The sequence below is a fragment of the Pituophis catenifer genome, unplaced genomic scaffold (genome assembly GCF_029215685.1).
Source record: "Pituophis catenifer annectens isolate HBS135680 unplaced genomic scaffold, rPitCat1.0.hap2 SCAF_1, whole genome shotgun sequence".
NCBI lineage: Eukaryota > Metazoa > Chordata > Lepidosauria > Squamata > Colubridae > Pituophis > Pituophis catenifer.
Window position 1 is genome coordinate 247027560 of NW_027256881.1, and position 20679 is coordinate 247048238.

Genomic DNA, 20679 nt, shown 5'->3' on the forward strand with positions numbered 1-20679 from the left:
CACAGCCTGAAGTCTGGAATGCATAGACATCACCAGACGCTGGGTTTCATCCCTGGTGATGCTCTGCCAGGCCTCTACTGCAACTGTCTTCAGTTCCTGCTTGTTCTTGGGGCATTTTCCCTTCAGTTTTGTCTTCAGCAAGTGAAATGCATGCTCAATGGGATTCAGGTCAGGTGATAGACTTGGCCATTGCATAACATTCCACTTCTGTCCCTTCAAAAACTCTTTGGTTGCTTTTGCAGTATGCTTTGGGTCATTGTCCATCTGCACTGTGAAGCGCTGTCCAATGAGTTCTGCAGCATTTGGCTGAATGTGAGCAGATAATATTGCCCGAAATACTTCAGAATTCATCCTGCTGCTTTTGTCAGCAGTCACATCATCAATAAATACAAGAGAACCAGTTCCATTGGCAGCCATACATGCCCACGCCATGACACTGCCACCACCATGCTTCACTGATGAGGTGGTATGCTTAGGATCATGAGCAGTTCCTTTCCTTCTCCATATTCTTCTCTTCCCATCACTCTAGTACAAGTTGATCTTGGTCTCATCTGTCCATAGGATCTTGTTCCAGAACTGTGAAGGCTTTGTTAGATGTTGTTTGGCAAACTCTAATCTGGCCTTCCTGTTTTTGAGGCTCACCAATGGTTTACATCTTGTGGTGAACCCTCTGTATTCACTCTGGTGAAGTCTTCTCTTGATTGTTGACTTTGACACACATACACCTACCTCCTGGAGAGTGTTCTTGATCTGGCCAACTGTTGTGAAGGGTGTTTTCTTCACCAGGGAAAGAATTCTTCGGTCATCCACCACACTTGTTTTCCGTGGTCTCCCGGGTCTTTTGGTGTTGCTGAGTTCACCGGTGCATTCCTTCTTTTTGAGAATGTTTCAAACAGTTGTTTTGGCCACGCCTAATGTTCTTGCTATCTCTCTGATGGGTTTGTTTTGTTTCTTCAGCCTAATGATGGCTTGCTTCACTGATAGTGACAGCTCTTTGGATCTTATCTTGAGAGTTGACAGCAACAGATTCCAAATGCAAATAGCACACTTGAAATGAACTCTGGGCCTTTTATTTGCACATTGTAATTGGGGTAATGAGGGAATATCACACACCTGGCCATGGAACAGCTGAGAAGCCAATTGTCCCATTACTTTTGGTCCCTTAACAAGTGGGAGGCACATATACAAACTGCTGTAAGTCCTACACCATTCACCTGAGTTGGATGTACATACCCTCAAATTAAAGCTGACACTCTGCAGTTAACGCACATTGTGTTTGTTTCATTCCAACTCCATTGTGATGATGTATAGAGCCAAAGATGTTAGAATTGTGTCGATGTCCCAATATTTCTGGACCTGACTGTATGCTTTCTGTTTTACTATCTTCTGGTTTTCCATTTTTGTATATTTTTTAGCCTCCAATATGCTTTTTAATTGAGTGTATTCCACCTGCCTTGTGCTGGTTTTGATTGTAATAAAGATTTGATTTGAGCTCTCAGTGCTGTATTTCAGTCATGGCCTTTCTCTGAAATATGAGAGGACAAGGGGCCAGTGCATTTTTAATGTTTCTCATTACAATAAAAATGAGACAAAAATTAAAGCACACTTTTTTGTGGCCAATAGCAACTGACAGATGTAAGAGAGAAGTTAATTCAATTTTGTTGCTGGTGTTGGTGAACCCTCAGAGACATACATTTCAAGGAGAAGCTATAAATTAAGGAACAATAGCGCTAAATGTTTCTGCAGTGTAGAGTTTTTAAGGACATAATAAATAGATTGATACTGCTGTTGCTTAATACATTTTTTTAAAAAAATGCATGAAGCTACTCTTAAAAGTCAGGTTGAGCTAGCACAGCTACTATTGGAATGCAACTAAATGAGAACAGATTTTTTTCATCAACAAATGAATTATTCAAAAATTCCAGATAAAACTGCTAATAAGTGAAACCTGATGGAATCTAATTTAATTGATATTTATTAATATACTGTGAAATGATTGGAAGGAGTTGGACCTCCTCCTAGATACTGCATTTTTTGAGGTCAAAACTTCAGAGAACCAAGTGATGCTGTTGCAACTATCACAATAAGCAGAGAATTTGAATTCATTGGCTTTCCTAATTGACTTGTCTTGTAAGAAAATAAGCTGCTAATAGAGTAACTGAATAATTGTGAAGGATAAATTTTGTGGACTTCAACATTGCCAAATTTTTATTTGTCATCCTTTCCTGAGGAAGAACCACAAGAATTGGGAGTTATCTACAATTTACCTATCCATCCATAAAGGTACATGCTTGCATGCATGCATGCACACCCACATACATACATGTAGTCCTCAACCTTTGACCACAATTGAGCCCAAAGTTTCTGTTGCTGAATGAGACAGCTATTAAGTGAATTTTGCCGATCTTTCCTGCCATAGTTGGTAAGTGAATCACTGCAGTTGTTAAGTTAGTAACACGGTTGTTAAGTGAATCTGGCTTTCCCATTGATTTTGCTTGTCAAAAGGTCACAAAAGGGGATCACATGATCCTAGGATACTGCAACGATCATAAATATGAGTCAGTTGCTAGGTGCCCAAATTCTGACCATGTGACCATGGAGATGCAGCAACACTCATAAGTGTGAAAAAACGGTCACGAATCACTTTTTTCAGTGCAGTTGTAACTTTGAATGATCACTAAATGAACTGTTGTAAATTGTGGGTTACCTGTACTTGAGTTTCCTGTTGTTGCAAGCACAACACTTTTTTTTCCTTTTTAAAAAAGAATACTCTGTTGATTGGAAGAAGAAAGTTGTCTCTAAACAACTAAGTAGTAGATTTCCTCAATATAAGTGCATGGAGCTCAAATGTGGTACCACCATGACTTTATTCAAACCCGGCTGTACAAAAGAACAGAATGGGGACTTTTAAGCTTAATGGGAGCTTAAAAGTTTCATGGAATATATCAGTGACCCCCACCCTTTTGGGTACCAGGGACCAGTTCCGTGGAGAGAGTGTCTATGGAGATTCTCAGCCATCCAAGTCATGATTGTCCCAAAGGTGCTTTTTCAAGAGCCAACTGGAAAGTCGAGTTGCCTCTTGAAAAAGCACCTTTGGGACATCCATGGAGAGAGGATTTTCCATGGACCACAGCAGGGGTGAAATCCAGCAGGTTCTGATAGGTTCTGGAGAACCGGTAGCGGAAATTTTGAGTAGTTTGGAGAACCGGCAAATACTACTTCTGGCTGGCCCCAGAATGGGGTGAGAATGGAGATTTTGCAATATCCTTCCCCCAGGAATGGGGAGGGAATGGGGATTTTGCAGTGTGCTTCCCCTGCCATGGCCACCAAGCCACGGCCACCAAGCCACACCACGGCCACCAAGCCACACCCACAGAACCGGTAGTAAAAAAGTTTGGATTTCACCACTGGACCAGAGGGAGCATGATTTGCATGCTGCCTGCATCCTGCGGATGGGGCTTCGCTTGTTTGTGCGGCCCAGTTTCTGGCATGACGCAGCCTGGTGCTGGTCCACGTACCAGGGTTTAGGGATCCCTGGAATAGATGGAGCAGATCCAAGCTGATCTACAGTGATTGCTGTCTGCTCTTCTGACAATTTCAACATACTTGTATTTAATGGGACAATCATAAAGTGATAAGGTTAATTAAAGAAATGCAGTAATTTGTTAAGCTTCGATTAGATTTCCTAGAAACATCAGCCACTTTATGTTGCATTCCTAGAAATGTTTTTACCCCTGGCTAATGCTCAGCTAATATTACAGGTAATGCAGTGAGCTTTCCTGCTGTCATTTCCTAGATCCACAGGCACAGTATGTTTTGTTCTCATCTGCATCTTTGTTTCCCAATCCTGGATTGGGAAGAGTGGACTAGAGGAGACTGCTGCCTTTGTATAATCTCCCTCTGATTTTATCTACAGGTAGTCCTCGACTTACAATCACAATTGAGCTCAAAATTTCTGTTGCTGAGTGAAACATTTGTTGACTGAGTTTTGCCCCATTGTAGACCTTTCCTGGTACAGTTGTTCAGTGAATCACTGCAGCTGTTAAGTTAGTAACACGGTTGCTAAGTGAATCTGGCTTCCCCATTTAGTTTGCTTGTCAAAAGCTGATGACATGACCCTGGGACACTGCAACCATCATAAATATGAACCAGTTGCCAACAGTGGTGGGTTGCCCCTGGTTTGGACCGGTTTGCAAGAACCGGTAGTAAAACCGGCGGGAAGCCCCACCCACTGCCTCGGATGTCATCATCAGCGATCTGCACATGCACAGAAGCTTCTGTGAGCGAAATAAGGGTGCGTGATCCCATTGCGAACCGGTAGTAAAGGTAAGTAGAATCCACCCCTGGTTGCCAAGTATCCCAATTTTGATCATGTGACCAAGGGGATGCTGCAATGGTACCCTGTTTTCCCCAAAATAAGACATCCCCTGATAATAAGCCCAATTGGGCTTTTGAGCGCATGGCAATAAGGCCTAGCGCTTATTTCAGGGTTCAAAAAAATATAAGACAGGGTCTTATTTTTGAGGAAACACAGTAATAATTGTGAAAAACGGCCATAAGTCACTTTTTTAGTGCTGTGGTCACTGAATGAACTGTTATAAATTGAGGATTACCTGTATTTGAATAAAAAAAATGTTATGTAACAGTCTTGTCATAGAAATGAAAAATTGTATTTGCTCTATTTATTCAGATACTCTTGTCTATCTGTTCCACATTCTGCTCTTGGAGCGTCTCCAGATATTCAAATTTTGCTGATTTGAATCTTCCTTGACAGGTTACAAGAAAAGACTCAATAACGGTCTTTTGAAAAAGGAATTTGGTGGAGCAGAAATTCCATTTCCTTGCACACCCTGAAAGACATGCTTCCTCAGAAATATAATTGAGCTGATAGACTCATATGAACCACAGCACAAAGAAAGAATCAAACTAGCATCTCTGTGACAATCTGAAAGTGGTGTAGTTGGATTAATCTTTTCGACTGGATGACATGATAGGCCTCTTCCAAGTTTGGTTGTTTTAAGCAAGGCAAATACCAATAGCGCTTAGACTTACAGTATATACTACCCCATAGTGCTTTATAGCACTCTCTGAGTGGTTTACAATGTCTGCATTTTTTGCCACAACAATTTGGTCCTCATTTTACTGACCTAAGAAGGATGGAAGGCTGGGTCATCCTTAATCTGGCCAGGATCAAACTCCAGGTTGTGGACAGTTTACCTGCAATACTGCACTTAACCATTGCACCACCAATAAACTGGAACTCAATTCTTGTTTCTATAAAGTTTCATAAAATCACTTCCTTTTTTCTTAAACACTAATAAGTTGTGCCAAGCAATGGAACACATGACATCAGATGTGTGAATTGGCCTACTCTTTTCCTGTATATTTAACCAAAGTACAGCATAATTCAGTTCCAAATCCTGTTTCTCTTGTGGGGTATGTGTGAAGGGAATCTTAATTTTCTATATGCCTGAACGTTTTACTTTTGCACTGTCAGGGAAAAAAAAAAACCCAAATGCTTTTGGCAAAATCTTTTCATTAGCTTGAAACAGAACTCAGAAATCTGGAATATATTAGGAATTCAAATAGGTAAGAGGTTTTATCCTTTTTAAAAAATAATGCGAGTCCATAAACAGTATCTTTGAGATCGCCTTCTACCGCATAGCTCCCAGTGACCGGTAAGATCCCACAGAGTTGGTCTCCTCCGGGTCCTGTCAGCTAAACAATGCCGGCTGGCGGGCCCACAGGGGAGGGGCTTTTCTGTGGCTGCCCCAGCTCTCTGGAACCAGTTACCTCCTGAGGTCAGGAACATCCCCACCCTATTGGCCTTCCAAAAAGCGATGAAGACCTCTGACGAGATCTGACCATGAATGCTGTGAATGGGTTTTAATGTCTTTAATGTTTTTAATTTTTAAGTGTTTTTATAGTGATTTTTTGAATGTATTGTGAGCCGCCTTGGGTCTTCGGAGAGGGGCGGCATATAAATTGAATAAATAAAATAAATAAATAAACAAACGTATGCATTATTTCCATTAAGAGTTCTCTTAGTGGAAATAATGCATACGTTTATTTTACTACAGTTTATAGTTTACTACAGAAGTCACTGTAAAACAAAATATCTGGAATTGTCTGAATATTGGCCCATCAAGTTCACATTGTGTGTTTGGGCTATTGGTGGCTCTCCAAATTCTTCTCCATGTCTACTACCTGAGTGTTTTAACCAGAGATTCCAGGGAGTCATTTGATATGAAAGCATTAGCAGCATCAGCTCCACCTTTCATTTTGAACAGTTACTCAACATTAGATTAGATTAGTCAATCTGATTAGCACCAATGATGTTACCTAGTTTGGGTAATGAAACATCTGCAAGAAAACAACCAAGCTCAAAGAGCACCAAGGACCCCTCATTTCAACTCTGAGCTACAAATATTCTTCTTTATTGGGAGTTAGTCAACAGCCTATGATCATTTGGGCTCATTCACGTGTACATTGGGTATCTTTGAGGTTTTGGATTTGTCTTCTGCTCAAATGTTGCAGGACCCTCAATACAAGATTTTTATTAAGCAGCTACTTACAATGGCTACCCGGACCTCCTTGAAAATGACTTTCATGGAAGACACAGTATCACTCAGACTGAGACACTTTCACATTTAGCACTGATCTAAAAGCAGCTCAGCAGCTGTGGACAGGGTTCAATTAATTTCTGGCTCAGATTCCATGCATCCAAAATCATATAAAGGGCAATATTTCCATCTGGAGTGTTGAAGTTCTAGAGAACTTGTAAGAGTCTGTTTTCCCATTGGTGGGAACTTGTTTCAACCCATCTTCAAGTTTCTTCAACTTTCAAGTGACCGTCTCTTCTTTTCATATAGGTGGGAACTTTCAAATGCAACAAAGGGGTGGGGCCTTGGAGGCAATTCTGTGTCTCCCTCATTTGATAACTCTTATCTTTTTTTGGAATGAGGTAGTGGGGAACATAACAGGCTAATGCCAAAAAATGCATTCTAAAAAACGTTAAGGGGGGCAGAGTTTTGCCAGTCTCTGTGTCTTCACAGTAATTCATGCATAATCTTCTTCCAGTTGGGTTATTGTAATGTGCTCTGAGTAGAACTGCCCTTCAAGAACACCCAAGAACTACAGAATACGATGGCTTGGGTAGTAAAAGACTATGGAAACTGAAGAAATACATCAATAATGTTAAAAACAATGGAAAGGAATGAAAGAAAAGGGGACTCTCTGGGAAGAAAATACCTCAGTTTAACCTTGTGTCCTCTAGCTTCATTGGATTAAGCTGACCAGGACATTTAGCATGCCAGTGCTGTGTTTGCTAATCTCAGTCTAATGTAATCTCTAAACAGTGGTTTGAAGCCAGGCCAAAATCATCTTTAGTTTGTTAACCTTGAGATTCTGGAAATTCTATAGTGCCTGGACTTTTAGAGGAGGGAAAGATAAAGTTGCTGGAAGATAAAATGAAATGAGAGTTTGCCTCCAAAAGCTCTGCAGAGCTGGAGTGCCAGTTTTGTGGCAATTTAAAATAAATAATAAAACAGAGAAGAAACCAACTCAGTTCCCAGAAACAGTGAATATTGTGAGATTAGTAGCTCAAAAAATCCTATTTGGAAGTCCCCTAAAATTAATTGCTGTATGACATCTTATTTGATATAATAAATGCCATTCTGCTAGACAGAGCACATGAAACTGTTAGGATGGAGAAAAATGATAATAGAAAAGCATATACATAACACATATGAAACCTGGCTTTGGTCCCAGGCCTGGGTTAATGTATTGGGGGGATGAGGTAGGGGTAGAAATGGTTTATGCCTAGTTTTTTAATGGTTGTTTTTAATCCAGGCTGTCTGGTTTTGTTTATTTTTCTTTGTTTTAATTTAATGCTATATTTGATAAGCGGCCCAGAGTTCACTGGACTGAATGGCTATGTTAAATCTAATAAATAATCATAATAATCAATGGAAAATTATTACATATCCGTAAGAATCAGCGTTGATAAAAATCAATGATTTTTTTAAAAAAATCAAAAAAATCCGGGTTTTTTTATTTTTATCGAATTTATTTTAATAAAAAACTTTTGGGGTAAAAATCTATCGTAAGATAGTTTTCTCTTTAAGATACATAAATAATTTAGTTTATTCAGCATGAAATGGAGCTTAGTTATGTAGCATGAGGCTGTATATTCTGCAACACTGGGACTATCAGTGAGTCAACAGTGGGTCAAAGGAGTAGCTGAGATGACAGTTGCTCTTTAAAAATTATGATTTAAATCGAGTTGATTTAAATCAAGCCTTTTTACTAGTGATTTAAATCATGATTTAAATTGTGATTTAAATCAACTCGATTTAAATCAAATCCACCCTGGTAAGAATTAGTTGAGAAATTGATTGAGAAATGTTTATGATTACTAGAATTGATGCTTATATCCCAGGTAATAATGAGGAAATTCATTCTATGAAAACAATGAATATAAGGCCTGTGATGCTGAACAAAGAAGTAAAACATATTTATTTGCTTGAAAGCCTTGAAAGGCTGAAACAAAGAGACAGCACTGTGCATGTTGTATAACTTACCTAAGATTTTGCCTTGGGAAATTCTGTGAAACCAGACAAATATGCATAGAACGTGCCTAGAAAGCAGACAGCTCATCTGTCCAAGAGATCTGGAATCAACCAGATCGATGTTTCTTAACCTTGGCAGCTTTAAAATGAGTGGATTTCAACTCTGAGAATTCTCCAGTCAGCAAGCTAGCTTGGGAATTCTGGGAGTTTATGTCCATCCATCTTAAAGCTGCCAAGGTTGAGAAACACTGCATCAGATACATGCCCTTTAAAACCCATCACCTCCGCTAGCTTTCCCATTGATTGAGAATAATGTAAGCTATCATTTAATGCATCCCAAAGACATTAGTTTTGGGTAGGCTAATAGACTCATGAATAAATATTGGCCTAGTAAATGAATCATGAATAATATTCTAAATGAACCTAAATGGTTGGTGATATAAAAGCATGTCTACCATAGAAGCGATATAGTTGTTTAGTTGGTTTCATGAGATGCCCAGAATGTACATGACTGTTTATATCAGTGAAAATGAATGAACTCTCAAGCTCAGTGCATTTCCTTTAACTTGACAGGACTTTTTCAGGCAGAAATCAACCCTGACCCAACTGCCTGAAGTGTATGAAGTTGAGATGGCAGGGATTAAATCAGGGGCATTCTACATATAAAGTCTGCTAAAGTCTTTGGAAATCTAAAACTTATGAGATGAGCAGTCCAAATAAAGATGCTCCAAACTACAATAGCTGCAGCTGAAAAGTATCAGAAAATCAGATAATGCAGAGATGTTATCAGCCCGAGGGTCTAAATGTCAAAAGGTAAAATGGAGGGACAATACCAGTATACCAAATTTCAAAGTGTCTATTTTATCATTTCAATTGTTCTCGCCTCTTTAAATCCAGGAATAAAATTACTTATCCACATGACTGGGTACATTACTGTGACACTCCGTTTCATTTTATGTCATGCATGTTTTCACAAGGCTAATCCTCGACATAACATACAGGTCTATAAGATACCCCAAAGAGTCAAGCACGTAGCAGAACTATCAATCGGAAGATAAGAATAGTAAGGGTCTCACTATCACCACATAGCAAGGCACCTCAATTTTATCCTTGGCTGCCAGTGGTAAATTTTGCTGCCAACTGAAACTTGAATCATGAATACACATGGGAAGCAGGCAATCCATGGATAAGGAATGAGAAGCACAAAACTGAAGCATTGTGCAAGAACAAAACTAGTCCATTCCTATTGGAATGAAGAGTGCATTTCTCCTTTCAGTGTATAGACATGGACTGTACAGGTGAATGAATTTCTGTTGAATACTGGAAACAGGAAAGCCTTATCCGCTGCATCTGAAGGCAGCTGATTAATAGAGAAGGTGCAGAATAAATGGCACAGCATGTCCCCCAAGATCTTGCCACTGTACCCCAACCTCGAGCACCTGCCACATGAAACTGTTCTTGCAACAAGTGGTAGGATTTCCCCTAAATCGAAAGTGAGCAGTAAGCTAATCATTTTAACTGAGACAGGCTCATAGGGATTAATCTTTTAAACAGGGGCTAGAAGAGATTGTTTTTGTTTCTTTGAGGCAACAAATGATACAATCCTGCAGATATCTCCTTTTCAGCCCAAAGGCCTATAAAAAAGTACAAAGTGCAGACTAATATGGATTCATCCCATACTATCTCAAACAGATTCTCTTCCAACCTTTAAAATAAGCTTACAGTACTAGATTATTATATATATATATATATATATAATTAAAAAATAGGGTACTTTTAGAAAGAATTGTATCTAAAAGTAGTCAGATGTTCAAACATTTTGTAAGTAAGATACTGTCTACCTTCATATGTACAGTCAGGGAGTTAAAATGTTATCTCCGCTGCAAGCTTCAAAAAGTTTCCTTATACATTTTCTAACTTTTTTTAAAAAGTCCAGCATCGTGATAAGAAGCCAAGTCTGTCCCTGAACTGCCCAAAGTACAAATCCTGTCTCTGGGACAGAGCAAGTTACATGGTTCCAATAAAAGAGAATATCTGTAATTCGAGGTTGTACTTGGGAATCAGGGAGTCTTTGGTGCTCTCTGAGCTTGGCTGTTTGCTTGCAGACCTTTCATTACCTGACTAGGTAACATCATCAGGGCAAGCAAGCAGCCAAAGCTCCGAGAATTGCCTAACATTGGGCAATACCTGACCAAACTGAGTAACAATCATTTAGAGCCCTGGTGGCACAGCAGACCAAAGCACTGTTATTAACATCAGCTGCCTGTAATTACTGCAAGTTCAAATCTCACCAGGCTCAAGGCTGACTCAGCCTTCCATCCTTTCTAAGGTAGGTAAAATGAGGACCCAGATTGTGGGGGCAATAAGCTGACTTTGTATAAAATATACAAAAGTATGAAGGCTATTGCTTAACGCATTGTAAGCCGCCCTGAGTCTCCGGAGAAGGGCGGCATATAAATCAATTTTTTTAAAAAAGTCTGCCTTCTTAACACTCCGCAAGTTTTGCATAGGAAAGCATCCGCTTAAGGCAGTTTTTTTTTTTTTTTTTTAAAGGCGAACCCGAGCATCGCGCAAGAATGAGCAGGCTACCTGCACGCTTACCACCCAAGATCCCGAAGTTTCAAATCTAACTCCCCACCCCTCCCTCTCTCTTAATGTGTCTTCCCTCCTACCCCCCCTTTTTTTGCTCCCTTTTTACAGAGCGAGATTTCGATACACTTGAAACCTTTGCCTCGCCGGCAGAACCTGGCTCCGGGCTGCCCCTCCAACTCAAGAGGGAAAAGGATTGCTTTCTACAACCGCCAGAGAGACGCCCGAATTGGCTTTGCTCTGCGTTTACTGTACCTGGTGAAACAGCGCCGGAGGTTTAAAGGCTGCAGCTTGCCGCGCTCCGCTCCGCGGGTTTCAAACCCTGTCGGCGCATCCTTGCTTGGACTCTTCCTTTCCAAGCCAGGGAGGGAGAACGGGGGGGGGAGAGAGAGGCAGACTTGATGCCCAAAATAAAACCTGCCCCCGCAAGCTCTTTATCCAAGGAACTTTCTCCCTTCTCACAGGCTGGAAGAAAGAGGCTGGCGGAGGGATCGACCCCTCTGAGGCAGCGGAAGGCTTCCCAGCAAGGGCAAGTTGCCAAATCGGGTGTGTGTTAGATGGGGAGGAGGGAAGGAGGGAAGGGGGTGGACTAGCAAGGCACTAAGGAAGACAGGCGCAGAATTTTGGGAACGCAGAAGCAACGGAGGGGCGCTTATAGCTGAGAGCCGTAGGCCCCCTACAGGCTGAAAGTGGTAAAACGTCCACGTGCTGACTCTTTCCTTGCGGGGTTGAATCGACTTCAGGGACTTTGAATATTCAGCTTCCCGCTCCGCTTCGTGACTTTTGGGCGATTGGTTCAACGCGAAAGCAACCTGCCGGCCCAGCCTTTCAGATGGGTATGATGAAATCCGTCCTTAAGCCATTTCCATCCCTCAATGCAAAGCGGCTCTTTCCAAGCGAGGATCTTTGAAATTTTCTTCAAAAGGGCAGCAGTTCCGTAATAGACCTCCCAACTTGCAACTTGCAAACATTTAACCGGGTGCCCGGGTGTTTTTTAGATCCGTCCACTGCCAGGTGTATAATCTGTTACAAAACACCGCATTGCACTGACTGAATGTGTTGTTATGTATCAATTACACATATTACGTTGTTGGAGGATGCTTTATATCAGATACCAAGCTTCTCTCAGGGTAATCTTTTAATTTCTCTTTTTTAACTTTTTGGCCAAACCGATTCTCACTGTTGCCAGCCACTCCACTAAGTAAGTGGCAGAGCTAAATCCCCTCTTGGCTGCTCTGATGAAGCCAACTGCAGTTTGGACTGGGCCTCCCCTTAGTTTTTCTCTGCTTACTGCCCCATTGCCTTCTCTGCCAGCATTACAACTGCACCAATATCTATGCTGTTGGAGTTAGAACAATTCTGGGACCAGACAGGCTTTAAAATGACATAGGCAAATGATCACCATGCTCTTCACAGTATATATGCGAGAACCTCTGGTTCCTTTGAACTGATTGTCCTTTAAATTTCGCTGCCCTGATGGGATTTTAAATATAGAAACCTAAGCTATATGGTGTTTTATTTTTCACTCTCGCCAAACATGTCCCTCCCATCTTGATCTAGGGCAGCTCCTTCAGCTGCTCCTATACTTGGGCTGACCTTTTCCCACCCCTCTTTCTTTCTTTCCTTGCTCTTTCCCTCCTTACCGTTGTGAGCCTGGTGGCCAATGAGCTTCTCTAGAAGATCAGATGTCACTATAACAGGAGGACTTAATTGCCTGCTGGAGTTGGCAGAGCCTGCAGCCTGATCCATTCGGCAGAAAGCTCCTTGCTTCTCTCAGCTCCCCCTCTCAGGTAAGAAAGAGATTCAAGTGAGACATATATATAGGTAAAGTATAGAGAGAAGAGAAGGAAAAAGCATGTCCAAAGTTGTCTTACTCAGACTAGGGTGGAATGCAAAAATGGAAGGCAGAGGGTCTTGGGCCTACAATAAAAGTAGGTTTCCAGACCCTAGAACCACAGGACTTCTCCTCCTCCTTTGAGAGGGTTTGCTTCAAGCTAGTAACAATAAGCGGTAGCAGCTGTCCATTAAAAAAAAAAAAGGAAGGCGATCCATCAAATAGGAATCTATCTATATGTGAGAAGTATATGGCTGTGCGACCTGTGGTCAAAAGTGATATGTATTACATACACAAAACACTCAAAATTTTCCAAAGTTGTCAACTGAAATGCAACCTAAATGGGGGTTTCCTCCCTGCTTGAATTCCCACAGAAAAGGAATTGAGTGGAGAGACCGTGAGGATTGCTTAAATGCCAGTGGGAAGCCCATTGAATAAAAGCATCTCTCAGATTATTGCAGAAATAAATCACTTGAATACGATGGGTAATGTGTACATTTTAAAAAGCTAAAATATATTTCGGTAATGTGTTAGATTATTTCAGCACCATTGGAAAAAAAAAAGGACTGCAGTGAGTATTTTTCAGTTGAGGTTATTTCAGTTGTGAACTCGAAAATCAGCTTGTTGAGTCGTCACTGAGTTCGGGCAAGGAAAAAAAATTAGAAGTTACTCATTGTAGCAATTGAACTTTGTTTGACTTGCACTAAAAATATTTCCCCATGGGGATGATTTAACCCCAGTTAAATACTGTATATTTTAGTTGGACATTGAATTTTGAGGATTGTTCTCAGATCTTATGAGCAATGTTGAAAATTGCTGATTTTCTTGCAAATTATACATTTTGTGTTGGACTATATGAAAGGGAAAGACAAGGGTATGGCATTGTTTGATTCTGAACTGAAAGCAGCACAAGTGAGTTAGGCCTTTAAATTGTTGTAAGATGCAGGTATCAAAAACATATATCTATCTTAGTTCTTTAAACAGGCTGGACCAATAAAATCTGCCAAAGGATTAACTTTTAACTGTGTAATTGGCTGAAATATAGTTGTCTTCTTGGAAACTGGTGGCAGAGATGAAGTGGTCCATGGTAAATGACAGACTTGGAAATAGTCAGGAATCAGTGGTAAATCTTCTCAATAGTGTATAGAAACATAGAAAACGGATGGCAGAAAAAGACCTACCGTAGTAGTCCATCAAGTCTGCCTTTTGATTTTTTTGTTTGTTTTTGTTTTCTTTTTAATTAATTTTCAATCATTATGTATTTATTTATTGCCAGATGATATTTTCTGACAATGAGTGAATCACTCAGGTAAAATTCTGTGAATCATCACAACTATGGCATCCGAGTAATGTACCTCTTATTATATAACGGCATGTTCTGTTATGTCTCCATACATGAAAGTACTTCGATGCTTCTAAAAAAGGGAAGATAAAAAGCTGACTATCTGTTACTGAATTCTGCTCCTGATTGGATATGGCTGAGAGATGACCTAGGACTATATAACTAATGTACCTTCTATGTCCTGTATGGCAGCTGTCCCATATTGAAAACCATTTGTGTATGGTAGGGCAGATTGGATCCCTTTCTGCACATCATGGCAGATCTTTTTTAGTTGGGGAACTATGGAGGCAATCACCACACAAAGATTGCCACCATGTGTTAGCTTCCAACATATGCACCAGTTCTTAATCTGATTTGCTGGATTTCTAGGTAACCTTTTATTGGTCAATTACTTTACCCAAGTTTAGATTCATGGAGGTGTACTGGCTCAGATTTTGTAGCATTCTACTTGCATCCCACTCCCATTCTTTTTATTCTTATGATATATTCTGGCACTTTTCTAATAACATAATGTTACCATGAGTTTGCCTGTGTTTGGATTGTTTTGCAGGCAAGGCTTTGCTTCTAAGAAGAGAAAGGTTTACCTGGGTTTATATTGGTATCCATATCTCCAGCTGTTTTAATGCAACACTGTTGGCTATAAAGTTTTGCTTGCTTTCAAAATTCTTTGCAATTACCTATCCATCCATGAGGATTTGTAATAAAATAACCACATCGACATTTGGCATAAAGAAGCATTTATAACTGGCTTTACCAAGGCATATTTTTGTTTAGAGAGCATGCCTTTAGTGCCGCATCCAGTCCCTTGAAGAACCTTCTAGAACCTGAATAGAAATGTCATAAGCCTACACAGCTATGTGAAAAAGAATCAGAGAAAGTTTGTTTTCTTTTAGAGAGTCTCTTCTTAGTGACCTCGGTTCTTTGGAGACAGATTGGGCCTAAAGATTGAGCATAAGATCTGGACAAATGGGTGGGGTTAAAAATGAACCTCTTAAGCTCCCCTTATTTCTTTTAAAAGCCCCAGCTGCTGGTTTCTTGAACCACATATAGAATGGCATTGCGGCCCAGCTAAAGTGCCAAGAAGAATTTTTGAGGCAGTGGAAAAAAAAAATGGAGAGCACACAGCAAACAATACGCTGGAGATTAATCAAATTGATTAAATATTCTCCCAGGAGAATGGTTTCATCTGCCAAATGGGTCCATGAACCAATTTGCTTTTCCCTTTTGATATCCAGCTACGCCTATCAAGTCCGTTGTTCAGTACCAGCAGCTTTCCTTTTCATTCTTCTTCCTATAATCTTCCTGCTTCACCTTGTATGGCCAAGGAGAGAGAGAATGATTGATGGGAGGACAGCTATTTTCATCAATGGTCTCCAGGATGAGAGGGAGTGAATTCAATCTATCAAGGGGAAGATGGGTACATTCTCAGCTGTTAAGGACCTCCTCAAGAGATGGGGTCTGGATGTTTTCAGCCAAGAATTGGAAGAGATTTCAGCCAAAAGGCACATGTAGTTCAGAGCGAGAAGGAGAAATTGGTCGGGGATTTATGTGACAGAATTATGATCCACCTTCCCTGCTGCAGATTGGCTCAGCATCACACATTTATTTATAACATTTGCACTTTGGTCTTAGTCTGTCTGATTTATCTGAGTTGAATTTGTCTTTTAAAAAAAGTGAGTTGGTTTGCTAGTGTAAACACATATGATATGCAATTGAGTCAATGATATATTTATTAGAACTGATTTATAAATGTGTCAGGAGTTCACGTCTCAGGGGTTGAGCGGTTAGGTTACTATGAACTGATTTGATGATAGCAGAGCTGAAAGAAAAAGGATTGCTTTAAAAAAAACCCTTTTATCGTAGTTTAGCTGGGGGGGGGAATCTGTACATAATACAGATGTACATCTGTAATAATGATCCTTTCCTCCCCCTATATATATTCGCTTGTAGTGGTGGGCAGGTGGATGGTAGGTAGTTAGAAAGAATTTTGAAAGCCCCCAAAACATTGGAAAATGGATTGAGAAAATCAAATAAAATGAAAGAGATGATTTTGAAGTTTTAAAATCAGCTGCTTTAAGGATTGGCCCTTAAGCAAAGGACCAATGCCAGTGTTTAGCCACATGTCACCAGTCATGGTCTCCATATTGTATTGATTTATCATGGGCAGCAGATTTCTACCATACTTATCATTGGATGTATTTTGGATATTCAGTGCCAAATATGTAATTTTAGATTAAATAGAAATTGTTTATATTTTAATAAAGGCTTCCCTAGGCTTAAATTTCAATCACTGAAACTGATTCCCTCAAAAAGTTCTGATGATGGGGCTGGCAATGACTCAAAAAATACCATAAGAACCATTTGCAGATAGTTACAATATATGATCATCCTGGATCTGAAAACTATTTGGGGACAGCACTGGGAAGGAGATTTGGATTTATCTATTTCATTGGTACCACTACATTGTTTGAGTTCCTTGTTCCTTGGCTCGGCCTTGACATGAAGATATTTGAGGGGGATCTGAACCTTTCACAAAAACAATATTTAAAAACTTGTTTTTTTTTTAATCAAGAATGTTAAACACCGTAAGAAAACTACCATGATGCAAACAAGGAAAAAATCAAATCCCTATTTTTATAGATAGATAACATAGATAGATAGATAGATAGATAGATAGATAGATAGATAGATAGATACATACATACATACATACATACATACATACATACATACATAGATACATAGATAGATGATAGGAGAGGGAGGGAGGGAGGGAGAGAGAGAGAGAGATGATAGCTAGATAGATACACAAACACATACACACACACACACACACACGGAGCACAGACTGGTTTAGGACATTTAAAAAAATAATTCACAAAGGTTCAGGATTTACATAATCTCAGTTGATAAATAAAGTTGCTATATTTCAACAAAGAGCATAGACATGACCTGGAACCTGGGTTCAATGCTAGAACTCAGCTGAAGTCTTTGCAATTGTACTAAGAAGGAAATTAATGCTTCTAAAGAAGTGTTTCTATCTAGGGTACATCTACTGCATTTTTAGTTAACCATAATATCGCTGGAGGATAAAAGGAAAGGGCATCCATACAGTTCCAATGTTTATCAAATGATCCTAGTTTTCCTGATGTTTTTTCTCCCCAGCATGATTTCTCAACCAAAATAATGTATGCCTTATGTGTCATCCTGCTCTAGATTAAAATGTTATGATGGGTTGTTATGGAGAAGGATTTCTCTGAAGGGGAAAGGAAAGACAATACTTTGTTGAAGTCAATACAGTTCATTGAGACAAAAACTCATACCTATGAGATTGAGTTGAGTAGGATTGAGCTATCCATTCCTGGGCACCCAATGATCTTCATCCAGTTCAGCACAGTCTTATATTACATGAGTATATCTGAGATAGTGATTATCTGTATCACCTGAATAACCCCAGGTCATTTGGCTATAGCCTGTGATTTTATTAGCTTGTGTGGCAGTTCGTGTTTTGGATTGTTATACTTCCAAGGCTTATCACAGCTAAGTTTTTTATACAGTCTTTTACAAAGTATAATGATGCTCATAGAATTGCCAAGAGTTGAACAAATGGGTATCATCATCATTATCATCCTATTTCATTGACCAAAAACCCCCCACTGAATATTGAAATATTATTTGAACTATGTGAAGATAAGACATTTGTTTTTTTAACTTTCATTTAGACATACAGGATTTTATACTGTTAAATGTTTCAAGAAACAACCCTAGAAAGAAACAAATTAAATCAAGATAGATTGCCTTTCCTTTCCAACTAAAAAAAGAAAAGAAAAGAAAAGAAAGTGGCTTAATAACTATGATTGTTCACACAACACACTCAACCATTAATTAACCAAGAGAGTTGCACTTGCATAAGAGACAATACTAAAATGAATTAAGAAAGCTTTATGATCAGAAAAACAAACAAAATCTTTTTGCTACCATCTAGAGAAGGGCTGTCAAACTCGTGGCCCACACCCACGCCCAGTTTAGCGAAGGAGAAAAAAGTCATGATACCAGAGGTGGGTTTCAGCAGGTTCTGACCAGTTCTGGAGAACCGGTAGCGGAAATTTTGAGTAGTTCGGAGAACCAGTAGTAAAAATTCTGACTGGCCCTGCCCCCATCTATTCTCTGCCTCCCAAGTCCCAGCTGATTGGGAGGAAATGGGGATTTTGTAGTAACCTTCCCCTGGAGTGGGGTGGGAATGGAGATTTTACAGTATCCTTCCCCTGCCACGCCCATCAAGTCATGCCACGCCCACCAAGCCATGCCCACAGAACTGGTAGTAAAATATTTTGAAACCCACCACTGCATGATATGTCACGTGACGGCGCCATGATGATGCAAGTTTGACACCCCTGATCTAGATGCTGATTGGATTTGGGCAGTTGTACAAACTCAGCTTGCTGAACGCTATGGAGAACAAGTTTGTCTAGAAAAAAAGCCAGACTAGACTTGAATTGAAATATTTCCTAAAGATACTTTTTTTTTGGAAACTCAGGTTGACAACTTATTTCAGTTCAGATGATTTACAGCTTTAATATTTGAAACATTGGCTTCTGCTGGCTTTCAGTTAACATGAAACTGAGAAATATTTTCATGTCATTGAATATGATTGACTGTGTGATGATGTTACTGGGATGGACAGCTATTTTCCATCAGAATCAACAAAAATAATGTCAATGTGGCAGGCAGGCAGCCATACTGTCATAATGATAGAGATTGGCAATTCACCTGACTTGAAATCAGAAGACTAATCTCCTTTCAGATTTATTTTGTCAGAGTAAAACATGTTTATGAAGTCCATATGGTCAATTTTACCATTAGGCAGAGACTACCTCTTAGGCAGTCAATTTAGACAGGAAATTCTTCATTACTGAAGTTGTTACCGTATTTTCACTGTGCTGAAGAACTGTCCATGGGATTTTCATCTTCAGAAGTTTTATAGGTTGAGGTTTCTATGAACTTGGACTTGAAGGCAAGGTGAGGAGGCATTTGACTCTAGCAGGAAAGTGTCTTGAATTGACCCTACATTTTTATAGGCCAGAAAATCTTGCTATTTTCTCCATGACAACAACACAGTGAGGTGAGTTGGGCTAAGAAAGAATGACTGGCCCAAAATCACCCCAGCTGGCTTTCATGCCTACATGAGACTACAGCTCACTGCCACTTGGTTTTAGACTGGTGCCTTAACCATTAGATCAAAGTGCCCCTCATTCATTCTGTGCGAATGGAATATTTTTCACTGAGAATAGAAAGTTCTCTGGAGTCTCTATTTCTCACATCTGCACACTGTGGCAGTGCTGCGGTCATGTGTACCTTCAGCAATTTAATAAGTTTAAGAAAGTGGCATTATGACCCAGCATATCAACAATGGCTGAATCAGGGGGCTTCTGTATGTATGTCTTTTTAAACTAATATTTATTAGGCATTTGAATTCTGGTTTGGTATATTAAAGTTGGTTAATGACCATCTGCTAATCCCCCATTAGAACATCTTGGCTAATTTAGCCAGATTCTGCTGAGTGCCTCTGCAGTGGCTATTATGTGAGGCACAAGACACAATAAACCAGCTTTCCCCAGGTTATCTTGAACTACACCTACCAATCTGATGGAAGGGGAAAACACAATTGTGGAGGATGTTTATTAAACAGAAGGAAAGCCATACAAGTTAGCAAAAGGTACCAAAAGATTTTTTGTGCCTTTATGCTTGTCTCAGAACCTTACAAATCCACATAAGCATTTTTAAAGGATAATAAAAAGTTAAGACATTTTGGATTGGGACACTTATGTGTCTTAAACATGAGATTATGCCCTTGCTGTCATAGTTTTTATTCCCAGGAACTCCCAATTGCAGGTCTGCCACATCTGGAGGAGTCCTTGCAAACTTGTCACTTCTCTTTGTATTATATTGCTGTTCAGAGAACCTTCCATTTTCAAAGTCTGAGGTCAAAGCTGGTCCATTCAGGAGAGAGATTGAAGTCCCCATATTAGGTAATGATTTAGAGATGCCAACTTTTTCTCCCCAAATATGTCAACCATAGAACCATAGAGCCTTGGTAGTACAAGGGTTTAAGGCACCCTGTTATTAAGCTGCTTAAGACCAGCTGCCTGCAATTACTGCAGGGTTCGAATCTCGCCAAGGCTCAAGGTTGACTCAGCCTTCCATCCTTTCTAAGGTAGGTGAAATGAGGACCCAGTTTGTGGGGGCAATAAGCTGACTTTGTATAAATATACAAAAGGATGAAGGCTATTGCTGAGCACATTGTAAGCCGCCCTGAGTCTTCGGAGAAGGGCGGCATATAAATC

General features: G+C 39.9%; 2 protein-coding genes across 13 annotated transcripts in view; one reads left to right on the forward strand and one right to left on the reverse strand.

Annotated features, from left to right (window-relative positions):
* PRR33 (proline rich 33) overlaps window positions 1-11623 on the reverse strand; it is a 32621-nt gene extending 20998 nt beyond the window's left edge. The window contains exon 1 of the mRNA XM_070933076.1: window positions 11415-11623. The gene's annotated coding sequence lies outside the window, so the exon portion shown is untranslated. The remainder of the gene's footprint in view (window positions 1-11414) is intronic.
* A 1220-nt stretch (window positions 11624-12843) lies between these two features.
* Window positions 12844-20679, forward strand: part of TNNT3 (troponin T3, fast skeletal type) — a 53696-nt gene continuing 45860 nt past the window's right edge. For all 12 annotated transcript variants that reach the window (XM_070933149.1, XM_070933141.1, XM_070933132.1 and 9 more), the window contains exon 1: window positions 12844-12949. The gene's annotated coding sequence lies outside the window, so the exon portion shown is untranslated. The remainder of the gene's footprint in view (window positions 12950-20679) is intronic.